The sequence below is a fragment of the Atractosteus spatula genome (assembly GCF_055471065.1).
Source record: "Atractosteus spatula isolate fAtrSpa1 chromosome 10 unlocalized genomic scaffold, fAtrSpa1.hap1 SUPER_10_unloc_13, whole genome shotgun sequence".
In the NCBI taxonomy this organism is placed as follows: domain Eukaryota; kingdom Metazoa; phylum Chordata; class Actinopteri; order Semionotiformes; family Lepisosteidae; genus Atractosteus; species Atractosteus spatula.
Window position 1 is genome coordinate 509,283 of NW_028296616.1, and position 19,987 is coordinate 529,269.

General features: G+C 55.3%; 6 non-coding genes across 6 annotated transcripts; all 6 read right to left on the bottom strand.

Moving 5' to 3' along the window:
* Positions 1–972: 972 nt before the first annotated feature.
* trnaf-gaa (transfer RNA phenylalanine (anticodon GAA)) lies at positions 973–1,045 on the bottom strand. The gene has a single exon. It is a non-coding gene; the product is annotated as a tRNA-Phe (tRNA).
* A 5,106-nt stretch (positions 1,046–6,151) lies between these two features.
* On the bottom strand, positions 6,152–6,224 carry trnav-cac (transfer RNA valine (anticodon CAC)). The gene has a single exon. It is a non-coding gene; the product is annotated as a tRNA-Val (tRNA).
* A 3,335-nt stretch (positions 6,225–9,559) lies between these two features.
* On the bottom strand, positions 9,560–9,632 carry trnav-uac (transfer RNA valine (anticodon UAC)). Its single transcript has one exon. It is a non-coding gene; the product is annotated as a tRNA-Val (tRNA).
* A 453-nt stretch (positions 9,633–10,085) lies between these two features.
* trnae-uuc (transfer RNA glutamic acid (anticodon UUC)) lies at positions 10,086–10,157 on the bottom strand. Its single transcript has one exon. It is a non-coding gene; the product is annotated as a tRNA-Glu (tRNA).
* Positions 10,158–16,936: 6,779 nt separating this feature from the next.
* trnae-uuc (transfer RNA glutamic acid (anticodon UUC)) lies at positions 16,937–17,008 on the bottom strand. Its single transcript has one exon. It is a non-coding gene; the product is annotated as a tRNA-Glu (tRNA).
* A 1,015-nt stretch (positions 17,009–18,023) lies between these two features.
* Positions 18,024–18,096, bottom strand: trnaf-gaa (transfer RNA phenylalanine (anticodon GAA)). Its single transcript has one exon. It is a non-coding gene; the product is annotated as a tRNA-Phe (tRNA).
* Positions 18,097–19,987: the final 1,891 nt, after the last annotated feature.

The following is a 19,987-nucleotide window of genomic DNA, read 5'->3' on the forward strand; positions in this document are numbered from 1 at the left end:
TAAATATGAGAAAACACGCAAGAGAGTTGTCACTCAGAGTGTCGAAGGGTCGATGTATACTGGGGCTCAGTTGAAATGCAACGTCAGGACTTTTCCGAATTAGGTCACACGAAGAGAGCACAGCCTTTTCCGCCCTACCATGTGTGTATCGGTAACTCGCCGTGATCGTATAGTGGTCAGTACTTTGCGTTGTGGCCGCAACAACCCCGGTTCAAATCTGGGTCACGGCAGAATAGGGGCGTCTGCTTTTACTACTTGCGCGAATGAAGGCAAAAAAAAGCCAATCGATGTGAACGAACGGCGCTTTACAGAGGAGTACTGCCTGACTGGATCGTTGATGAACGACAGAGGCCACTCCGACCTCTTCTCGGTTTTCTTCAACGACTTACTAAGGATCTTCTTCACATTCGCCCATGCAGGGGAAGCCAGTTACACCAAAGCAAACGCAGGAAAGTGCATTTCAAGCAGAGACCAGGAGGGACTTGTTTACACCGAGAGTGGTCGGAGAATGGAACAATGCGCCCAGCCCTGTTGCTGGAGCCGATTCTTGATGAGATCTTGGGCTCACTGGATGCTAATCTTTCTGTTGTTCTTGCAGGTCCTGCGCTGCTTTTGAGCCGACAGAGCTCGTCCTGGTCTGTCGGCACAGCCCAATTGCAAATGATCGGCTCCGCGTACAGAAGGAACGTGCGTTTGGTACAAGAGTGCATGAAGGCACCGGAAATACATTGGGAACAAATGACCGGTCGCTCAAGACCTCTGTGAAGTACAGGAGCGTGCAACAAGAGGCTGTTTCCGCCCGGTCTCGAACCGGGGACCTTTCGCGTGTTAGGCGAACGTGATAGCCGCTACACTACGGAAACCTGCAGGGACCGCTGCTGGTGTCTCGCTTGCGTTTCGGGCTGAGAAAGGGAAGCGTCACTTTAGGCAGGGGGCGCTGGAGAGAGGAACAAAGGGCGCGATGAAACAAAATGCCGAAACCCGGGATCGAACCAGGGACCTTTAGATCTTCAGTCTAACGCTCTCCCAACTGAGCTATTTCGGCAGTGCACAGAGCCCACAGCCACCTGCTCCAGCCTTCCTGTATTGCGGCATGAGCGCACCAAGAGGAGCTGGAGAGTGTTGCAGGAACGTCACTCAGAAGGAAAGCCACCCAGCTGCGCCCTCTGAGCTCTGTCCAGAGCATCTTCCTCGCATGGACTCCTGCCTGCGACGGGCAGGAAACAATTAGCAAGAACAGAACAGCACCCCATGGGTGTCTCATGACCACACCTTAGGTTGTGACACGTGCAGGTGTGAGGGGTTGCCGGGCTACTCTGGAGCAGAGCTTGGGCGGAGGGGGGGCGGGAAAGCAGACAAAGAGGTGACACCTCAAGGTCTGCACGATCACAGCTCTCCGCCGCCCCAGGCTTCCGCTCGATAAGCTACTGGACACACCCGCCCCTCCTCACACAGACCGTGGAAAAGCCCCCGAGTGGGAGGGCTCTCTCTTCCTCCCAGGAGCTCTTGGACACGACGCACAGACAGAGCGCGGGGAGCCGCCGCCTGCAAACATGGCTCCAGGCAGGACTCCACTCCGCAGGAGCCGCAGAGCAGAGGAGATGGGGGCAGCTTAGTTCCTGTGCAGAGACCTGAGCTGTTGTTGCTGCGGACGCTGTCTTTTCTGTTCTCGGGGTAGGAGTGAATGTTGAGTTGCCCTTAGAAATGAAGCAGAGCACTTCAACGGCACGGGTGTGTGCGTGCGCCCTGGTGATTCTGGGAGACAGATCGAACCTGGGCTAAAAGAGAGGGGGCTTAGCCCTCTTCCATTTGCTAGTTCAGAGTTGTACAACCCATTTGTATCTGCTAGGCGGCGCAGTCGTCGTGCACAAAGAACGCTTTGAAAAGCGTCAAAAGCAAGTCATTCCGAGTTGGTCGTTTGTGTTTTCCGTTCAGACGCGAAATGCTGAAATGATCTCTCGGCTCCTCGGTTGTCATTTCTGCTCCGTAAAGGAATCACAGCACGCGTCGCCTTCCAGCACGCTGGGTCGGGACACGATGCCGGGGATCGAAGGGTGTGATGTCTTCCTCGTTAGTATAGTGGCAAGTATCCCCGCCTGTCACGCGGGAGACCGGGGTTCGATTCCCCGACGGGGAGTAGAAAGCTTTTCTTTTACCTCCTTAGAGAAAGGACTGCCTTTCACTTCTCTGTTTTCTTTCACAGCGTCGTGCACCTTTTCATTGCTCTCGCTTTCAGAGCCTCCGCACGGCACACGACTCGACATCAGAAAACACATTGAAGTGAAAGCAGGAAGCACTGCGACATGCACTGTGCAGATCCCGCCACACTAAGAGGTGAGTGGGTCTGTTCGATGCACAAAGAATGCTTTGATAAGCGTCAAAGGCAAGTCATTCCGAGTTGGTCGTTTGTGTTTTCTGTTCAGACGCGAAATGCTGAAATGATCTCTCGGCTCCTCGGTTGTCATTTCTGCTCCGTAAAGAAATCACAGCACGCGTCGGCTTCCAGCACGGTGGGTCGGGACACGATGCCGGGGGTCGGAGAGAGCGATGTCTTCCTCGTTAGTATAGTGGTGATTATCCCCACCTGTCACGCGGGAGACTGGGGTACATCAGGACGCGCATTGGAGTGAAAGCAGGATGCGCTGCGACATGCACTGTGCAGATCCCGCCACACTAAGAGGTGAGTGGGTCTGTGCGATCACAGCGCTAGGCGAATCCCCAATCCCCTTTTGTGCGTGGGGACAAAAGAAGCCGGTCTGTTTCCGTCCAGTTTCGAACCAGGGACTTTTCGCGTGGGAGGCAAACGTGATAACCACTACACTACGGAAACGGTAGCAAACCCTTCCCAGCGGCCCAGTGCTGAGCTTCGCCAATGCGATTCAGCTGCTTCCAGTGCCTTTATTGGAGTGCGCTGATGGACCGTGCTCTCTCTCCAGAGACCAGCACGCCTGTCATGGACGGAGCAGGAAAAGCGGCGCCACATTCTACAGCCCTCTCCACGCAATCGACAAAATCGGGCTACTGAAGTGGAGAAAATCGCCTCTCCAGAAAGTGCAAATATCATCTTGGAGAGTATAAATCCTATTGCCGAAGGTCAGCCCTGTCTACCAGAGTAACCCTCCCACCTCCTGCAGCGATGATCAGCTCGTCTCACACGCGAGAAGTCTTCGGTTGGAAACAAGCGCCCCCTCTTCTCGCGCGTTTTGCACGTTCGAGTGGTTTTAATGCGGCTCCTTCGTACACGGTGCTGATCTTTTGGAAAGCAGGAGGCAAAACTGACACGTTCCCATGCCGGGAGTCAAACCCGGGCCGCCTGGGTGAAAACCAGGAATCCTAACCGCTAGACCATATGGGAGCACACAACCCCGCTGTTCCGGGCATCATGCAAGCAAACTACATAAATATGAGAAAACACGCAAGAGAGTTGTCACTCAGAGTGTCGAAGGGTCGATGTATACTGGGGCTCAGTTGAAACGCAACGTCAGGACTTTTCCGAATTAGGTCACACGAAGAGAGCACAGCCTTTTCCGCCCTACCATGTGTGTATCGGTAACTCGCCGTGATCGTATAGTGGTCAGTACTTTGCGTTGTGGCCGCAACAACCCCGGTTCGAATCCGGGTCACGGCAGAATAGGGGCGTCTGCTTTTACTACTTGCGCGAATGAAGGCAAAAAAAAGCCAATGGATGTGAACGAACGGCGCTTTACAGAGGAGTACTGCCTGACTGGATCGTTGATGAACGACAGAGGCCACTCCGACCTCTTCTCGGTTTTCTTCAACGACTTTCTAAGGATCTTCTTCACATTCGCCCATGCAGGGGAAGCCAGTTACACCAAAGCAAACGCAGGAAAGTGCATTTCAAGCAGAGACCAGGAGGGACTTGTTTACACCGAGAGTGGTCGGAGAATGGAACAATGCGCCCAGCCCTGTTGCTGGAGCCGATTCTTGATGAGATCTTGGGCTCACTGGATGCTAATCTTTCTGTTGTTCTTGCAGGTCCTGCGCTGCTTTTGAGCCGACAGAGCTCGTCCTGGTCTGTCGGCACAGCCCAATTGCAAATGATCGGCTCCGCGTACAGAAGGAACGTGCGTTTGGTACAAGAGTGCATGAAGGCACCGGAAATACATTGGGAACAAATGACCGGTCGCTCAAGACCTCTGTGAAGTACAGGAGCGTGCAAAAAGAGGCTGTTTCCGCCCGGTCCCGAACCGGGGACCTTTCGCGTGTGAGGCGAACGTGATAGCCGCTACACTACGGAAACCTGCAGGGACCGCTGCTGGTGTCTCGCTTGCGTTTCGGGCTGAGAAAGGGAAGCGTCACTTTAGGCAGGGGGCGCTGGAGAGAGGAACAAAGGGCGCGATGAAACAAAATGCCGAAACCCGGGATCAAACCAGGGACTTTTAGATCTTCAGTCTAACGCTCTCCCAACTGACCTATTTCGGCAGTGCGCAGAGCCCACAGCCACCTGCTCCAGCCTTCCTGTGTTGCGGCATGAGCGCACCAAGAGGAGCGGGAGAGTGTTGCAGGAACGTCACTCAGAAGGAAAGCCACCCAGCTGTGCCCTCTGAGCTCTGTCCAGCGCATCTTCCTCGCATGGACTCCTGCCTGCGACGGGCAGGAAACAATTAGCAAGAACAGAGCAGCACCCCATGGGTGTCTCATGACCACACCTTAGGTTGTGACACGTGCAGGTGTGAGGGGTTGCCGGGCTACTCTGGAGCAGAGCTTGGGCGGAGGGGGGGCGGGAAAGCAGACAAAGAGGTGACACCTCAAGGTCTGCACGATCACAGCTCTCCGCCGCCCCAGGCTTCCGCTCGATAAGCTACTGGACACACCCGCCCCTCCTCACACAGACCGTGGAAAAGCCCCCGAGTGGGAGGGCTCTCTCTTCCTCCCAGGAGCTCTTGGACGCACAGACAGAGCGCGGGGAGCCGCCGCCTGCAAACACGGCTCCAGGCAGGACTCCACTCCGCAGGAGCCGCAGAGCAGAGGAGATGGGGGCAGCTTAGCTCCTGTGCAGAGACCTGAGCTGTTGTTGCTGCGGACGCTGTCTTTTCTGTTCTCGGGGTAGGAGTGAATGTTGAGTTGCCCTTAGAAATGAAGCAGAGCACTTCAACGGCACGGGTGTGTGTGCGTGCGCCCTGGTGATTCTGGGAGACAGATCGAACCTGGGCTAAAAGAGAGGGGGCTTAGCCCTCTTCCATTTGCTAGTTCAGAGTTGTACAACCCATCTGTATCTGCTAGGCGGCGCAGTCGTCGTGCACAAAGAACGCTTTGAAAAGCGTCAAAAGCAAGTCATTCCGAGTTGGTCGTTTGTGTTTTCCGTTCAGACGCGAAATGCTGACATGATCTCTCGGCTCCTCGGTTGTCATTTCTGTTCCGTAAAGGAATCACAGCACGCGTCGCCTTCCAGCACGCTGGGTCGGGACACGATGCCGAGGATCGGAGAGTGCGGTGTCTTCCTCGTTAGTATAGTGGCAAGTATCCCCGCCTGTCACGCGGGAGACCAGGGTTCGGTTCCCTGACGGGGAGTAGAAAGCTTTTCTTTTACCTCCTTAGAGAAAGGACTGCCTTTCACTTCTCTGTTTTCTTTCACAGCGCCGTGCACCTTTTCATTGCTCTCGCTTTCAGAGCCTCCGCACGGCACACGACTCGACATCAGGAAGCACATTGAAGTGAAAGCAGGAAGCGCTGCGACATGCACTGTGCAGATCCCGCCACACTAAGAGGTGAGTGGGTCTGTTCGATGCACAAAGAACGCTTTGAAAGCATCAAAGGCAAATCATTCCGAGTTGGTCGTTTGTGTTTTCTGTTCAGACGCGAAATGCTGAAATGATCTCTCGGCTCCTCGGTTGTCATTTCTGCTCCGTAAAGGAATCACAGCAGGCGTCGGCTTCCAGCACGGTGGGTCGGGACACGATGCCGGGGGTCGGAGAGAGCGATGTCTTCCTCGTTAGTATAGTGGTGATTATCCCCACCTGTCACGCGGGAGACTGGGGTACATCAGGACGCGCATTGGAGTGAAAGCAGGATGCGCTGCGACATGCACTGTGCAGATCCCGCCACACTAAGAGGTGAGTGGGTCTGTTCGATCACTGCGCTAGGCGAATCCCCAATCCCCTTTTGTGCGTGCCGACAAAGGAAGCCGGTCTGTTTCCGCCCGGTTTCGAACCGGGGACCTTTCGCGTGTGAGGCGAACGTGATAACCACTACACTACGGAAACGGTGGCAATCCCTGCCCAGCGGCCCAGCGCTGAGCTTCGCCAATGCGATTCAGCTGCTTCCAGTGCCTTTATTGGAGTGCGCTGATGGACCGTGCTCTCTCTCCAGAGACCAGCACGCCTGTCATGGACGGAGCAGGAAAGGCGGCGCCACATTCTACAGCCCTCTCCACGCAATCGACGAAATCGGGCTACTGAAGTGGAGAAAATCGCCTCTCCAGAAAGTGCAAATATCATCTTGGAGAGTATAAATCCTATTGCCGAAGGTCAGCCCTGTCTACCAGAGTAACCCTCCCACCTCCTGCAGGGATGATCAGCTCGTCTCACACGCGAGAAGTCTTCGGTTGGAAACAAGCGCCCCCTCTTCTCGCGCGATTTGCACGTTCGAGTGGTTTTAATGCGGCTCCTTCGTACACGGTGCTGATCTTTTGGAAAGCAGGAGGCAAAACTGACAGGTTCCCATACCGGGAGTCGAACCCGGGCCGCCTGGGTGAAAACCAGGAATCCTAACCGCTAGACCATATGTGAGCACACACCCCTGCTGTTCCGGGCATCATGCAAGCAAACTACATAAATATGAGAAAACGCGCAAGAGAGTTGTCACTCAGAGTGTCGAAGGGTCGATGTATACTGGGGCTCAGTTGAAATGCAACGTCAGGACTTTTCCGAATTAGGTCACACGAGGAGAGCACAGCCTTTTCCGGCCTGCCACGTGGGTATCGGTAACTCGCCGTGATCGTATAGTGGTCAGTACTTTGCGTTGTGGCCGCAACAACCCCGGTTCGAATCCGGGTCACGGCAGAATAGGGGCGTCTGCTTTGACTACTTGCGCGAATGAAGGCAAAAAAAAGCCAATCGATGTGAACGAACGGCGCTTTACAGAGGAGTACTGCCTGACTGGATCGTTGATGAACGACAGAGGCCACTCTGACCTCTTCTCGGTTTTCTTCAATGACTTACTAAGGATATTCTTCACATTCGCCCATGCAGGGGAAGCCAGTTACACCAAAGCAAACGCAGGAAAGTGCATTTCAAGCAGAGACCAGGAGGGACTTGTTTACACCGAGAGTGGTCGGAGAATGGAACAATGCGCCCAGCCCTGTTGCTGGAGCCGATTCTTGATGAGATCTTGGGCTCACTAAGAGGCCCCCGCTGGATGCTAATCTTTCTGTTGTTGTTGCAGGTCCTGCGCTGCTTTTGAGCTGACAGAGCTCGTCCTGGTCTGTCGGCACAGCCCAATTGCAAATGATCGGCTCCGCGTACAGAAGGAACGTGCGTTTGGTACAAGAGTGCATGAAGGCACCGGAAATACATTGGGAACAAATGACCGGTCGCTCAAGACCTCTGTGAAGTACAGGAGCGTGCAAAAAGAGGCTGTTTCCGCCCGGTCTCGAACCGGGGACCTTTCGCGTGTGAGGCGAACGTGATAGCCGCTACACTACGGAAACCTGCAGGGACCGCTGCTGGTGTCTCGCTTGCGTTTCGGGCTGAGAAAGGGAAGCGTCACTTTAGGCAGGGGGCGCTGGAGAGAGGAACAAAGGGCGCGATGAAACAAAATGCCGAAACCCGGGATCAAACCAGGGACTTTTAGATCTTCAGTCTAACGCTCTCCCAACTGACCTATTTCGGCAGTGCGCAGAGCCCACAGCCACCTGCTCCAGCCTTCCTGTGTTGCGGCATGAGCGCACCAAGAGGAGCGGGAGAGTGTTGCAGGAACGTCACTCAGAAGGAAAGCCACCCAGCTGTGCCCTCTGAGCTCTGTCCAGCGCATCTTCCTCGCATGGACTCCTGCCTGCGACGGGCAGGAAACAATTAGCAAGAACAGAGCAGCACCCCATGGGTGTCTCATGACCACACCTTAGGTTGTGACACGTGCAGGTGTGAGGGGTTGCCGGGCTACTCTGGAGCAGAGCTTGGGCGGAGGGGGGGCGGGAAAGCAGACAAAGAGGTGACACCTCAAGGTCTGCACGATCACAGCTCTCCGCCGCCCCAGGCTTCCGCTCGATAAGCTACTGGACACACCCGCCCCTCCTCACACAGACCGTGGAAAAGCCCCCGAGTGGGAGGGCTCTCTCTTCCTCCCAGGAGCTCTTGGACGCACAGACAGAGCGCGGGGAGCCGCCGCCTGCAAACACGGCTCCAGGCAGGACTCCACTCCGCAGGAGCCGCAGAGCAGAGGAGATGGGGGCAGCTTAGCTCCTGTGCAGAGATCTGAGCTGTTGTTGCTGCGGACGCTGTCTTTTCTGTTCTCGGGGTAGGAGTGAATGTTGAGTTGCCCTTAGAAATGAAGCAGAGCACTTCAACGGCACGGGTGTGTGTGCGTGCGCCCTGGTGATTCTGGGAGACAGATCGAACCTGGGCTAAAAGAGAGGGGGCTTAGCCCTCTTCCATTTGCTAGTTCAGAGTTGTACAACCCATCTGTATCTGCTAGGCGGCGCAGTCGTCGTGCACAAAGAACGCTTTGAAAAGCGTCAAAAGCAAGTCATTCCGAGTTGGTCGTTTGTGTTTTCCGTTCAGACGCGAAATGCTGAAATGATCTCTCGGCTCCTCGGTTGTCATTTCTGTTCCGTAAAGGAATCACAGCACGCGTCGCCTTCCAGCACGCTGGGTCGGGACACGATGCCGAGGATCGGAGAGTGCGGTGTCTTCCTCGTTAGTATAGTGGCAAGTATCCCCGCCTGTCACGCGGGAGACCAGGGTTCGATTCCCTGACGGGGTGTAGAAAGCTTTTCTTTTACCTCCTTAGAGAAAGGACTGCCTTTCACTTCTCTGTTTTCTTTCACAGCGCCGTGCACCTTTTCATTGCTCTCGCTTTCAGAGCCTCCGCACGGCACACGACTCGACATCAGGAAGCACATTGAAGTGAAAGCAGGAAGCGCTGCGACATGCACTGTGCAGATCCCGCCACACTAAGAGGTGAGTGGGTCTGTTCGACGCACAAAGAACGCTTTGAAAGCATCAAAGGCAAATCATTCCGAGTTGGTCGTTTGTGTTTTCTGTTCAGACGCGAAATGCTGAAATGATCTCTCGGCTCCTCGGTTGTCATTTCTGCTCCGTAAAGGAATCACAGCAGGCGTCGGCTTCCAGCACGGTGGGTCGGGACACGATGCCGGGGGTCGGAGAGAGCGATGTCTTCCTCGTTAGTATAGTGGTGATTATCCGCACCTGTCACGCGGGAGACTGGGGTACATCAGGACGCGCATTGAAGTGAAAGCAGGATGCGCTGCGACATGCACTGTGCAGATCCCGCCACACTAAGAGGTGAGTGGGTCTGTTCGATCACTGCGCTAGGCGAATCCCCAATCCCCTTTTGTGCGTGCCGACAAAGGAAGCCGGTCTGTTTCCGCCCGGTTTCGAACCGGGGACCTTTCGCGTGTAAGGCGAACGTGATAACCACTACACTACGGAAACGGTGGCAATCCCTGCCCAGCGGCCCAGCGCTGAGCTTCGCCAATGCGATTCAGCTGCTTCCAGTGCCTTTATTGGAGTGCGCTGATGGACCGTGCTCTCTCTCCAGAGACCAGCACGCCTGTCATGGACGGAGCAGGAAAGGCGGCGCCACATTCTACAGCCCTCTCCACGCAATCGACGAAATCGGGCTACTGAAGTGGAGAAAATCGCCTCTCCAGAAAGTGCAAATATCATCTTGGAGAGTATAAATCCTATTGCCGAAGGTCAGCCCTGTCTACCAGAGTAACCCTCCCACCTCCTGCAGGGATGATCAGCTCGTCTCACACGCGAGAAGTCTTCGGTTGGAAACAAGCGCCCCCTCTTCTCGCGCGTTTTGCACGTTCGAGTGGTTTTAATGCGGCTCCTTCGTACACGGTGCTGATCTTTTGGAAAGCAGGAGGCAAAACTGACAGGTTCCCATACCGGGAGTCGAACCCGGGCCGCCTGGGTGAAAACCAGGAATCCTAACCGCTAGACCATATGAGAGCACACACCCCTGCTGTTCCGGGCATCATGCAAGCAAACTACATAAATATGAGAAAACGCGCAAGAGAGTTGTCACTCAGAGTGTCGAAGGGTCGATGTATACTGGGGCTCAGTTGAAATGCAACGTCAGGACTTTTCCGAATTAGGTCACACGAAGAGAGCACAGCCTTTTCCGGCCTGCCACGTGGGTATCGGTAACTCGCCGTGATCGTATAGTGGTCAGTACTTTGCGTTGTGGCCGCAACAACCCCGGTTCGAATCCGGGTCACGGCAGAATAGGGGCGTCTGCTTTGACTACTTGCGCGAATGAAGGCAAAAAAAAGCCAATCGATGTGAACGAACGGCGCTTTACAGAGGAGTACTGCCTGACTGGATCGTTGATGAACGACAGAGGCCACTCTGACCTCTTCTCGGTTTTCTTCAATGACTTACTAAGGATCTTCTTCACATTCGCCCATGCAGGGGAAGCCAGTTACCCCAAAGCAAACGCAGGAAAGTGCATTTCAAGCAGAGACCAGGAGGGACTTGTTTACACCGAGAGTGGTCGGAGAATGGAACAATGCGCCCAGCCCTGTTGCTGGAGCCGATTCTTGATGAGATCTTGGGCTCACTAAGAGGCCCCCGCTGGATGCTAATCTTTCTGTTGTTGTTGCAGGTCCTGCGCTGCTTTTGAGCCGACAGAGCTCGTCCTGGTCTGTCGGCACAGCCCAATTGCAAATGATCGGCTCCGCGTACAGAAGGAACGTGCGTTTGGTACAAGAGTGCATGAAGGCACCGGAAATACATTGGGAACAAATGACCGGTCGCTCAAGACCTCTGTGAAGTACAGGAGCGTGCAAAAAGAGGCTGTTTCCGCCCGGTCCCGAACCGGGGACCTTTCGCGTGTGAGGCGAACGTGATAGCCGCTACACTACGGAAACCTGCAGGGACCGCTGCTGGTGTCTCGCTTGCGTTTCGGGCTGAGAAAGGGAAGCGTCACTTTAGGCAGGGGGCGCTGGAGAGAGGAACAAAGGGCGCGATGAAACAAAATGCCGAAACCCGGGATCAAACCAGGGACTTTTAGATCTTCAGTCTAACGCTCTCCCAACTGACCTATTTCGGCAGTGCGCAGAGCCCACAGCCACCTGCTCCAGCCTTCCTGTGTTGCGGCATGAGCGCACCAAGAGGAGCGGGAGAGTGTTGCAGGAACGTCACTCAGAAGGAAAGCCACCCAGCTGTGCCCTCTGAGCTCTGTCCAGCGCATCTTCCTCGCATGGACTCCTGCCTGCGACGGGCAGGAAACAATTAGCAAGAACAGAGCAGCACCCCATGGGTGTCTCATGACCACACCTTAGGTTGTGACACGTGCAGGTGTGAGGGGTTGCCGGGCTACTCTGGAGCAGAGCTTGGGCGGAGGGGGGGCGGGAAAGCAGACAAAGAGGTGACACCTCAAGGTCTGCACGATCACAGCTCTCCGCCGCCCCAGGCTTCCGCTCGATAAGCTACTGGACACACCCGCCCCTCCTCACACAGACCGTGGAAAAGCCCCCGAGTGGGAGGGCTCTCTCTTCCTCCCAGGAGCTCTTGGACGCACAGACAGAGCGCGGGGAGCCGCCGCCTGCAAACACGGCTCCAGGCAGGACTCCACTCCGCAGGAGCCGCAGAGCAGAGGAGATGGGGGCAGCTTAGCTCCTGTGCAGAGACCTGAGCTGTTGTTGCTGCGGACGCTGTCTTTTCTGTTCTCGGGGTAGGAGTGAATGTTGAGTTGCCCTTAGAAATGAAGCAGAGCACTTCAACGGCACGGGTGTGTGTGCGTGCGCCCTGGTGATTCTGGGAGACAGATCGAACCTGGGCTAAAAGAGAGGGGGCTTAGCCCTCTTCCATTTGCTAGTTCAGAGTTGTACAACCCATCTGTATCTGCTAGGCGGCGCAGTCGTCGTGCACAAAGAACGCTTTGAAAAGCGTCAAAAGCAAGTCATTCCGAGTTGGTCGTTTGTGTTTTCCGTTCAGACGCGAAATGCTGACATGATCTCTCGGCTCCTCGGTTGTCATTTCTGTTCCGTAAAGGAATCACAGCACGCGTCGCCTTCCAGCACGCTGGGTCGGGACACGATGCCGAGGATCGGAGAGTGCGGTGTCTTCCTCGTTAGTATAGTGGCAAGTATCCCCGCCTGTCACGCGGGAGACCAGGGTTCGGTTCCCTGACGGGGAGTAGAAAGTTACACCAAAGCAAACGCAGGAAAGTGCATTTCAAGCAGAGACCAGGAGGGACTTGTTTACACCGAGAGTGGTCGGAGAATGGAACAATGCGCCCAGCCCTGTTGCTGGAGCCGATTCTTGATGAGATCTTGGGCTCACTGGATACTAATCTTTCTGTTGTTCTTGCAGGTCCTGCGCTGCTTTTGAGCCGACAGAGCTCGTCCTGGTCTGTCGGCACAGCCCAATTGCAAATGATCGGCTCCGCGTACAGAAGGAACGTGCGTTTGGTACAAGAGTGCATGAAGGCACCGGAAATACATTGGGAACAAATGACCGGTCGCTCAAGACCTCTGTGAAGTACAGGAGCGTGCAACAAGAGGCTGTTTCCGCCCAGTCTCGAACCGGGGACCTTTCGCGTGTTAGGCGAACGTGATAGCCGCTACACTACGGAAACCTGCAAGGATTGCTGCTGGTGTCTCGCTTGCGTTTCGGGCTGAGAAAGGGAAGCGTCACTTTAGGCAGGGGGCGCTGGAGAGAGGAACAAAGGGCGCGATGAAACAAAATGCTGAAACCCGGGATCGAACCAGGGACCTTTAGATCTTCAGTCTAACGCTCTCCCAACTGAGCTATTTCGGCAGTGCACAGAGCCCACAGCCACCTGCTCCAGCCTTCCTGTGTTGCGGCATGAGCGCACCAAGAGGAGCGGGAGAGTGTTGCAGGAACGTCACTCAGAAGGAAAGCCACCCAGCTGCGCCCTCTGAGCTCTGTCCAGCGCATCTTCCTCGCATGGACTCCTGCCTGCGACGGGCAGGAAACAATTAGCAAGAACAGAACAGCACCCCATGGGTGTCTCATGACCACACCTTAGGTTGTGACACGTGCAGGTGTGAGGGGTTGCCGGGCTACTCTGGAGCAGAGCTTGGGCGGAGGGGGGGCGGGAAAGCAGACAAAGAGGTGACACCTCAAGGTCTGCACGATCACAGCTCTCCGCCGCCCCAGGCTTCCGCTCGATAAGCTACTGTACACACCCGCCCCTCCTCACACAGACCGTGGAAAAGCCCCCGAGTGGGAGGGCTCTCTCTTCCTCCCAGGAGCTCTTGGACACGACGCACAGACAGAGCGCGGGGAGCTGCCGCCTGCAAACACGGCTCCAGGCAGGACTCCACTCCGCAGGAGCCGCAGAGCAGAGGAGATGGGGGCAGCTTAGTTCCTGTGCAGAGACCTGAGCTGTTGTTGCTGCGGACGCTGTCTTTTCTATTCTCGGGGTAGGAGTGAATGTTGAGTTGCCCTTAGAAATGAAGCAGAGCACTTCAACGGCACGGGTGTGTGTGTGTGCGTGCGCCCTGGTGATTCTGGGAGACAGATCGAACCTGGGCTAAAAGAGAGGGGGCTTAGCCCTCTTCCATTTGCTAGTTCAGAGTTGTACAACCCATTTGTATCTGCTAGGCGGCGCAGTCGTCGTGCACAAAGAACGCTTTGAAAAGCGTCAAAAGCAAGTCATTCCGAGTTGGTCGTTTGTGTTTTCCGTTCAGACGCGAAATGCTGACATGATCTCTCGGCTCCTCGGTTGTCATTTCTGTTCCGTAAAGGAATCACAGCACGCGTCGCCTTCCAGCACGCTGGGTCGGGACACGATGCCGAGGATCGGAGAGTGCGGTGTCTTCCTCGTTAGTATAGTGGCAAGTATCCCCGCCTGTCACGCGGGAGACCAGGGTTCGGTTCCCTGACGGGGAGTAGAAAGTTACACCAAAGCAAACGCAGGAAAGTGCATTTCAAGCAGAGACCAGGAGGGACTTGTTTACACCGAGAGTGGTCGGAGAATGGAACAATGCGCCCAGCCCTGTTGCTGGAGCCGATTCTTGATGAGATCTTGGGCTCACTGGATACTAATCTTTCTGTTGTTCTTGCAGGTCCTGCGCTGCTTTTGAGCCGACAGAGCTCGTCCTGGTCTGTCGGCACAGCCCAATTGCAAATGATCGGCTCCGCGTACAGAAGGAACGTGCGTTTGGTACAAGAGTGCATGAAGGCACCGGAAATACATTGGGAACAAATGACCGGTCGCTCAAGACCTCTGTGAAGTACAGGAGCGTGCAACAAGAGGCTGTTTCCGCCCAGTCTCGAACCGGGGACCTTTCGCGTGTTAGGCGAACGTGATAGCCGCTACACTACGGAAACCTGCAAGGATTGCTGCTGGTGTCTCGCTTGCGTTTCGGGCTGAGAAAGGGAAGCGTCACTTTAGGCAGGGGGCGCTGGAGAGAGGAACAAAGGGCGCGATGAAACAAAATGCTGAAACCCGGGATCGAACCAGGGACCTTTAGATCTTCAGTCTAACGCTCTCCCAACTGAGCTATTTCGGCAGTGCACAGAGCCCACAGCCACCTGCTCCAGCCTTCCTGTGTTGCGGCATGAGCGCACCAAGAGGAGCGGGAGAGTGTTGCAGGAACGTCACTCAGAAGGAAAGCCACCCAGCTGCGCCCTCTGAGCTCTGTCCAGCGCATCTTCCTCGCATGGACTCCTGCCTGCGACGGGCAGGAAACAATTAGCAAGAACAGAACAGCACCCCATGGGTGTCTCATGACCACACCTTAGGTTGTGACACGTGCAGGTGTGAGGGGTTGCCGGGCTACTCTGGAGCAGAGCTTGGGCGGAGGGGGGGCGGGAAAGCAGACAAAGAGGTGACACCTCAAGGTCTGCACGATCACAGCTCTCCGCCGCCCCAGGCTTCCGCTCGATAAGCTACTGTACACACCCGCCCCTCCTCACACAGACCGTGGAAAAGCCCCCGAGTGGGAGGGCTCTCTCTTCCTCCCAGGAGCTCTTGGACACGACGCACAGACAGAGCGCGGGGAGCTGCCGCCTGCAAACACGGCTCCAGGCAGGACTCCACTCCGCAGGAGCCGCAGAGCAGAGGAGATGGGGGCAGCTTAGTTCCTGTGCAGAGACCTGAGCTGTTGTTGCTGCGGACGCTGTCTTTTCTGTTCTCGGGGTAGGAGTGAATGTTGAGTTGCCCTTAGAAATGAAGCAGAGCACTTCAACGGCACGGGTGTGTGTGTGTGCGTGCGCCCTGGTGATTCTGGGAGACAGATCGAACCTGGGCTAAAAGAGAGGGGGCTTAGCCCTCTTCCATTTGCTAGTTCAGAGTTGTACAACCCATTTGTATCTGCTAGGCGGCGCAGTCGTCGTGCACAAAGAACGCTTTGAAAAGCGTCAAAAGCAAGTCATTCTGAGTTGGTCGTTTGTGTTTTCCGTTCAGACGCGAAATGCTGAAATGATCTCTCGGCTCCTCGGTTGTCATTTCTGCTCCGTAAAGAAATCACAGCACGCGTCGCCTTCCAGCACGCTGGGTCGGGACACGATGCCGGGGATCGAAGGGTGTGATGTCTTCCTCGTTAGTATAGTGGCAAGTATCCCCGCCTGTCACGCGGGAGACCGGGGTTCGATTCCCCGACGGGGAGTAGAAAGCTTTTCTTTTACCTCCTTAGAGAAAGGACTGCCTTTCACTTCTCTGTTTTCTTTCACAGCGTCGTGCACCTTTTCATTGCTCTCGCTTTCAGAGCCTCCGCACGGCACACGACTCGACATCAGAAAGCACATTGAAGTGAAAGCAGGAAGCGCTGCGACATGCACTGTGCAGATCCAGCCACACTAAGAGGTGAGTGGGTCTGTTCGATGCACAAAGAACGCTTTGATAAGCGTCAAAGGCAAGTCATTCCGAGTTGGTCGTTTGTGTTTTCTGTTCAGACGCGAAATGCTGAAATGATCTCTCGGCTCCTCGGTTGTCATTTCTGCTCCGTAAAGAAATCACAGCACGCGTCGGCTTCCAGCACGGTGGGTCGGGACACGATGCCGGGGGTCGGAGAGAGCGATGTCTTCCTCGTTAGTATAGTGGTGATTATCCCCACCTGTCACGCGGGAGACTGGGGTACATCAGGACGCGCATTGGAGTGAAAGCAGGATGCGCTGCGACATGCACTGTGCAGATCCCGCCACACTAAGAGGTGAGTGGGTCTGTGCGATCACAGCGCTAGGCGAATCCCCAATCCCCTTTTGTGCGTGGCGACAAAAGAAGCCGGTCTGTTTCCGCCCAGTTTCGAACCAGGGACTTTTCGCGTGTGAGGCAAACGTGATAACCACTACACTACGGAAACGGTAGCAAACCCTTCCCAGCGGCCCAGTGCTGAGCTTCGCCAATGCGATTCAGCTGCTTCCAGTGCCTTTATTGGAGTGCGCTGATGGACCGTGCTCTCTCTCCAGAGACCAGCACGCCTGTCATGGACGGAGCAGGAAAGGCGGCGCCACATTCTACAGCCCTCTCCACGCAATCGACGAAATCGGGCTACTGAAGTGGAGAAAATCGCCTCTCCAGAAAGTGCAAATATCATCTTGGAGAGTATAAATCCTATTGCCGAAGGTCAGCCCTGTCTACCAGAGTAACCCTCCCACCTCCTGCAGCGATGATCAGCTCGTCTCACACGCGAGAAGTCTTCGGTTGGAAACAAGCGCCCCCTCTTCTCGCGCGTTTTGCACGTTCGAGTGGTTTTAATGCGGCTCCTTCGTACACGGTGCTGATCTTTTGGAAAGCAGGAGGCAAAACTGACACGTTCCCATACCGGGAGTCAAACCCGGGCCGCCTGGGTGAAAACCAGGAATCCTAACCACTAGACCATATGGGAGCACACAACCCCGCTGTTCCGGGCATCATGCAAGCAAACTACATAAATATGAGAAAACACGCAAGAGAGTTGTCACTCAGAGTGTCGAAGGGTCGATGTATACTGGGGCTCAGTTGAAATGCAACGTCAGGACTTTTCCGAATTAGGTCACACGAAGAGAGCACAGCCTTTTCCGCCCTACCATGTGTGTATCGGTAACTCGCTGTGATCGTATAATGGTCAGTACTTTGCGTTGTGGCCGCAACAACCCCGGTTCGAATCCGGGTCACGGCAGAATAGGGGCGTCTGCTTTTACTACTTGCGCGAATGAAGGCAAAAAAAAGCCAATCGATGTGAACGAACGGCGCTTTACAGAGGAGTACTGCCTGACTGGATCGTTGATGAACGACAGAGGCCACTCCGACCTCTTCTCGGTTTTCTTCAACGACTTACTAAGGATCTTCTTCACATTCGCCCATGCAGGGGAAGCCAGTTACACCAAAGCAAACGCAGGAAAGTGCATTTCAAGCAGAGACCAGGAGGGACTTGTTTACACCGAGAGTGGTCGGAGAATGGAACAATGCGCCCAGCCCTGTTGCTGGAGCCGATTCTTGATGAGATCTTGGGCTCACTGGATGCTAATCTTTCTGTTGTTCTTGCAGGTCCTGCGCTGCTTTTGAGCCGACAGAGCTCGTCCTGGTCTGTCGGCACAGCCCAATTGCAAATGATCGGCTCCGCGTACAGAAGGAACGTGCGTTTGGTACAAGAGTGCATGAAGGCACCGGAAATACATTGGGAACAAATGACCGGTCGCTCAAGACCTCTGTGAAGTACAGGAGCGTGCAACAAGAGGCTGTTTCCGCCCGGTCTCGGACCGGGGACCTTTCGCGTGTTAGGCGAACGTGATAGCCGCTACACTACGGAAACCTGCAGGGACCGCTGCTGGTGTCTCGCTTGCGTTTCGGGCTGAGAATGGGAAGCGTCACTTTAGGCAGGGGGCGCTGGAAAGAGGAACAAAGGGCGCGATGAAACAAAATGCCGAAACCCGGGATCGAACCAGGGACCTTTAGATCTTCAGTCTAACGCTCTCCCAACTGAGCTATTTCGGCAGTGCACAGAGCCCACAGCCACCTGCTCCAGCGGCATGAGCGCACCAAGAGGAGCGGGAGAGTGTTGCAGGAACGTCACTCAGAAGGAAAGCCACCCAGCTGCGCCCTCTGAGCTCTGTCCAGCGCATCTTCCTCGCATGGACTCCTGCCTGCGACGGGCAGGAAACAATTAGCAAGAACAGAACAGCACCCCATGGGTGTCTCATGACCACACCTTAGGTTGTGACACGTGCAGGTGTGAGGGGTTGCCGGGCTACTCTGGAGCAGAGCTTGGGCGGAGGGGGGGCGGGAAAGCAGACAAAGAGGTGACACCTCAAGGTCTGCATGATCACAGCTCTCCGCCGCCCCAGGCTTCCGCTCGATAAGCTACTGGACACACCCGCCCCTCCTCACACAGACCGTGGAAAAGCCCCCGAGTGGGAGGGCTCTCTCTTCCTCCCAGGAGCTCTTGGACACGACGCACAGACAGAGCGCGGGGAGCTGCCGCCTGCAAACACGGCTCCAGGCAGGACTCCACTCCGCAGGAGCCGCAGAGCAGAGGAGATGGGGGCAGCTTAGTTCCTGTGCAGAGACCTGAGCTGTTGTTGCTGCGGACGCTGTCTTTTCTGTTCTCGGGGTAGGAGTGAATGTTGAGTTGCCCTTAGAAATGAAGCAGAGCACTTCAACGGCACGGGTGTGTGTGTGTGCGTGCGCCCTGGTGATTCTGGGAGACAGATCGAACCTGGGCTAAAAGAGAGGGGGCTTAGCCCTCTTCCATTTGCTAGTTCAGAGTTGTACAACCCATTTGTATCTGCTAGGCGGCGCAGTCGTCGTGCACAAAGAACGCTTTGAAAAGCGTCAAAAGCAAGTCATTCTGAGTTGGTCGTTTGTGTTTTCCGTTCAGACGCGAAATGCTGAAATGATCTCTCGGCTCCTCGGTTGTCATTTCTGCTCCGTAAAGAAATCACAGCACGCGTCGCCTTCCAGCACGCTGGGTCGGGACACGATGCCGGGGATCGAAGGATGTGATGTCTTCCTCGTTAGTATAGTGGCAAGTATCCCCGCCTGTCACGTGGGAGACCGGGGTTCGATTCCCCGACGGGGAGTAGAAAGCTTTTCTTTTACCTCCTTAGAGAAAGGACTGCCTTTCACTTCTCTGTTTTCTTTCACAGCGTCGTGCACCTTTTCATTGCTCTCGCTTTCAGAGCCTCCGCACGGCACACGACTCGACATCAGAAAGCACATTGAAGTGAAAGCAGGAAGCGCTGCGACATGCACTGTGCAGATCCAGCCACACTAAGAGGTGAGTGGGTCTGTTCGATGCACAAAGAACGCTTAGATAAGCGTCAAAGGCAAGTCATTCCGAGTTGGTCGTTTGTGTTTTCTGTTCAGACGCGAAATGCTGAAATGATCTCTCGGCTCCTCGGTTGTCATTTCTGCTCCGTAAAGAAATCACAGCACGCGTCGGCTTCCAGCACGGTGGGTCGGGACACGATGCCGGGGGTCGGAGAGAGCGATGTCTTCCTCGTTAGTATAGTGGTGATTATCCCCACCTGTCACGCGGGAGACTGGGGTACATCAGGACGCGCATTGGAGTGAAAGCAGGATGCGCTGCGACATGCACTGTGCAGATCCCGCCACACTAAGAGGTGAGTGGGTCTGTGCGATCACAGCGCTAGGCGAATCCCCAATCCCCTTTTGTGCGTGGCGACAAAAGAAGCCGGTCTGTTTCCGCCCAGTTTCGAACCATTGACTTTTCGCGTGGGAGGCAAACGTGATAACCACTACACTACGGAAACGGTAACAAACCCTTCCCAGCGGCCCAGTGCTGAGCTTCGCCAATGCGATTCAGCTGCTTCCAGTGCCTTTATTGGAGTGCGCTGATGGACCGTGCTCTCTCTCCAGAGACCAG